The following is a 5,000-nucleotide window of genomic DNA, read 5'->3' as shown; positions in this document are numbered from 1 at the left end:
TCAAACATCCTGTTTCAAAGTTTGTCCGTGACATTCTCCCCCACTTATCCCTTCGACGTCCTCGTCGAAGCCTTTGTGAACACTGCAACTCTTCACCTTTGCTGAGTCTTCAATCTTCCGCTCCAGCTGCAATGCGCCTCCTGGCTCCCAGCTGCTCTCCGCTGCTGTTTTTGAGTAGTCGAACCTTTGATCCGCCATGCTGCTTCAACTCACCAATGACTCTGACTGTGGTGTGGGGTTGGCTGAGTTGTGTTGATCCTTGTTGATTCCTGCGGATCTCCCAGATGAAGGAAAAGACCATCTTTACTGCGCCAGTCTCTCAAAATTCCCACATGCTGCTTGAACTGGGTGGATGCTTGTTGGAGCTTTAACGAGCATCGCCTCGCAAACTTCTGAAGTTTTTTGGGTCCTTCCTCCACAAAATCTGCCCATTGACTCTTCTTTCAGTTAGTTGTCACATCCAAGTAGGTTCGCATCACTTCCGCTTTCGATTGGCATTTCGTTGGGAAATGAAGCGGACAATCTACTCTCAGTAGCACTGATCACCGTTGGTGAGGATTTGACAACTATTGTCTTCCATTATCTTCGAAGGGTCTTTGAACTTGTGCAGAGCTCCTCTGCTGGATAGATAAGAGAACTGGGGTACTCGGTTTCGCCCATTCTCTTAAGAGTTGAGAAGGCAAAGGTTACTTGACTTCGCCCGCCTCCTCGAGGTTGTACTTCATGCATCGAGCTGGTTACTGGCCTTCGCCTGCTCTTTGCTCACACTTCTGAAGCACATGAAGTGTTTGCACTCCTTGCATTGAGTTAGTTACTGTGATTCACCTTCTCAATGCCATCGAACTTCTGGAATGCGGGAAGTTTTCACCCCAACTTGGAGTAATTCTCTAATAGATGAGGTCGCCTCTGGGATTGTACCGTCTTCTCCATCAACCCTGCCGCCTACTCCACTGAGTAGCAAAGGTACAGCACCGCGTACTGCTTGCTTCGTTCCTTGGTCGTGCACTCTTGCATGACCCGAAGTCCTTCACTTACGGCTATCTTGATGAGAAACTTGTTGACACCGGTCTTACGAAGTTTCTTGGCCTCTGCCCTTCAGCCTTGTCTCGGTACTTGGAGATTGCCTCTGCATGCTCCACCTCCTCGGCCCCTTTCACGACCAAGCGCTCTCCCTCCGTGAGAGCAAGGGATCAATGACTTTGACGGAAGTCCCGCCTCTGCGGTACCATGGCGCTGCCATGCCCATGGCCCTACTATCCGTCACCTCGCATCTGCATCCCTTTTCTTCACGATCAGTAGAGATGTCTCCGTGGCACTCCTCTGAGTCCACCTCCATTCTAACTGATTGCTTGACTTTGGGTAGCTAAGTCCCTCTGGACTCATCGTCGCTTCCTCGCCCCTTTCGACCCCCTGCTTCAACACCTCTGTGTTCTCCAAGCAGTCTGTTTGGTCGATGGAAAGACAGACTGCACTCCCATGCATGGCCTCTGCCATCGCATTGTAGGGTTTGCACCGATTCTGTTCTCCATAGCTTCCTTGGTAGCAACGTTCGCTTACTCGGCCTTGTCCTCTGACTTGCCGGGCTCCCTTAAGCGAATATGAGCTCTGGAGCAGTCCAACTCTCTAGCTGCTTCGATCATACCTCTGCATGATCAAGTCCCTCCCATGGGACTCCCTGGTACTTGCATACGAACTTTTCCCTTGGTGGAACCCAGCCCCCATATGCTGATGACCAAGGTTTTCATCCGATGCAAAATTCGGTGCACGCCCGGAAGACCCGCCTCTGCGGTACCATGGCCTTCACTCCTTGAATCCATAGCCCTTCTTGCCGTCGTGTTGTTCACCAAAGCGGAGCTCCCAGTAGCTCCCGATCATACCTCCATATGATCACATCCCTCACGGGACAAGGTCGTGTGTATCGCATTGCCATCGAACTGTTCCACCACGATCCGCTGCACCATGTCGCCTCCTGGTGACATCTCCATTGCATTCTGATCCTTGTGGAATAAACTCGAATTGTGAACCCTCCGCTGTGTGGCCTCTGCCAATACATCGCAGGGTCTCCTCCACCTTCGATTTTGTTCGCTCCTTTGGCAATCGATCTTCATCCACCCACTCTTGGGTCACACCTAGATGAAGCACCGCTCTAGGACAGTCCGTCGCCTAGTAGCGCTCCCGAAGTCCGCCGACTTCGCTGTAATTTGTGCACTATTGCCTGGATCCTGGGCCTCTGCCCCTACCAGCACAATCTCTGCTGCGCACCGCTTCCTTCCTAGCAACTCGAATGGCAACACTGTGGCATATTCTTCAAGAGTACCCGCCTCTGCGTCCTCTTGCCCCGTGCTAAGGCCTTCTGAACTCAACTTCGCCTCCGCAAATTGAGTCGCCTTAGTTCCTTCATCAAATGCTCCTCCGAGATAAGGTGCATGTGCCCCGAAGCTCCCTTCGTCTTTGGCACCATGCAAGATGAGTCCACTCCGTCAGAATGAAGGACCCATGGAACAACATGATCCTGCTCTTGCCTCTGCAAGAGCTCATGTCCTTGACCTCTGTCTAAGAAAAGCACTGTGCCTCTGCTCCATGTTCCAACTTCTCTGCTGGCTCCCTTCATACGGCTTGGGTACTTCGCCAAGTTACACCCAAGTTGCTCCGCTCCTCGTTTCTGCATTGAGTCGATGGTGGCCCTCGCGCCCACCATTCCACGGGTCAGCCCTCCCTTGAGTCCGATCTCCACATCGACTCCAAGTGTGCCTTCATTTAAGTTGCTTCAGGTCGCTCCCCCACTTGATCTCGCAATGCATCCACCAATGCATTCTCTCGAGCAAGATCATGCGACGACTCCTCGCCGCTTGCTCAGTCCATCGAGCTTCGTGGAGTTGTTGTTTGTGAGGTACTCCTCCTCAACATGTGAAGTCCGTCTCACATGATTCTCCCTCTGGAGTGCCGAGACTTATCCCTCCTGGATAACTATCCCGTTGGAGCAGCATCTCTCTTCGTTTCGGAGACCCCCATCCCCTTGGACTACTCCGATCTGCTGAACAAACTGTGCATTGTTCTGCCTCCTGCAAACGCACTTGCTAGATTGCGACTCCCCGTCAATACAGCCCCCACTGCACCCCTCAAGGTCTAGCAACATGCTGAACTCGTTGCACACTTCAGCCTCCTCCGGACGTATCCTTCGCATGCCGAAGAGAAAGTTTCAATGCTCCATGGTGCCGAGTCTCGGCCGCCTTGGGATGGCCACGAACATTCCGTCGTCCGCATACAAGCCCATGCATGAGTACCAAATTCTTCGAGTTAGCAATTCCCCTCACCTCTGTGAGCTTTGCATAACTCTTTTGGTCGTTGAGCAACTCATTCCACCTTGGATGGTCTCATTCTTGCAAAGCGCCTCGCTTGCCTAGAGCACCATCAAGTATAGTTGTCAACGTTGAGCCGTAGCTCAAACTCAGCCATCCCAACCTTTGTGCGCTCCAAATTCTTCCAAGCTTGCCTGTTCTCGTGGTGCCTCTTGCGCGAAGGGTTGGCCATTCCTCTGAATGCCAATCTCGAATGCCCGCTCCTCTGAGCGACTCCTTTCCCTACATCTCCATGCCCGTTTTCCCTCAAACGGTCGCGCGTGTGCTGACTGCCCTCAACGCAGCCCCGCTAGGTCCCCCACGTTTGCATGTCAAGTGTTTCTATGAGTGCTTGTCCCGCTCTGATACCATATGACACGGACTTAGCTGGTTTTGCCTAAGTCGTGCGGCACCCTTGCGTGTCCGTCCGCAAAGGTCAGCCTCCCCGAAGCCTCCCATTGTCCCTTAGGACCATCAAAAGAGAGAACGGGTTAGAGAGAACGCCTCAAACGGGATCCACAAGCAAACATGTCCGAAAAACACTTCATAGACAATGCAAATTACAAACAGACTTTACAAGCTCTGAACAGTGGCACAACAAAGGGTAAAATGGTCCATTACAGACCGAAAAGCTCTCGCACGTGTCCACATGACACAACCTTTATTTACAAGCCTAAAGAGGCCACCAACCCAACTAAAATGGGACTTATAAGCCTTCGGCTGCCCCTCTACATGTTTTACAAGGCATGAACATGCCAACAGACACGGACAGATATAAGCATTACATCAAACATCCTGTTTCAAAGTTTGTCCGTGACAACCCGGGGGGTTCCAGGGTGCTGAGATGGCTGACATTTTGCTCCGCTCACGACGGTCGCCGCGGCACGCAAGAACAGCCCAAAAACAGGCCAAAACAGCCCAAAAACGGGCCAAAACTGGCCATTTTTGGCTGAGCGAGCGACCAGCGAGCGGCGAACAGCGAGCGAAGCGAGAGGCAGCACCGTCCCTGCTATACGAAAGCCCCATCCAGCCCTGTGCCACCCGGGGGGTTCCAGGGTGCTGAGATGGCTGACGTTTTGCTCCGCTCTCGACGGTCACCGCGCAACGCAAGAACAGGCCAAAAACTGGCCAAAACGGCCCAAAAACGGGCCAAAACTGGCCATTTTTGGCTGCGCGAGCGAGCGGCGAGTGGCGGACAGCGAGCGAAGCGAGAGGCAGCACCGTCCCTGCTATACGAAAGCCCCATCCAGCCCTGTGCCACCCGGGGGGTTCCAGGGTGCTGAGATGGCTGACATTTTGCTCCGCTCACGACGGTCGCCGCACCACGCAAGAACAGCCCAAAAACAGGCCAAAACGGCCCAAAAACGGGCCAAAACTGGCCATTTTTGGCTGCGCGAGCGAGCGGCGAGCGGCGGACAGCGAGCGAAGCGAGAGGCAGCACCGTCCCTGCTATACGAAAGCCCCATCCAGCCCTGTGCCACCCGGGGGGTTCCAGGGTGCCGAGATGGCTGACGTTTTGCTCCGCTCACGATGGTCACCGCACCACGCAAGAACAGCCCAAAAACAGGCCAAAACAGCCCAAAAACGGGCCAAAACAGGCCATTTTTGGCTGCGCGAGCGAGCGGCGAGCGGCGAACAGTGAGCGCAGCGTGAGGCAGCACC

The sequence above is a fragment of the Musa acuminata genome, unplaced genomic scaffold (genome assembly GCF_036884655.1).
Source record: "Musa acuminata AAA Group cultivar baxijiao unplaced genomic scaffold, Cavendish_Baxijiao_AAA HiC_scaffold_1136, whole genome shotgun sequence".
Classification (NCBI taxonomy): Eukaryota; Viridiplantae; Streptophyta; class Magnoliopsida; order Zingiberales; family Musaceae; genus Musa; species Musa acuminata.
Note: the sequence above shows the minus strand (reverse complement) of the source record.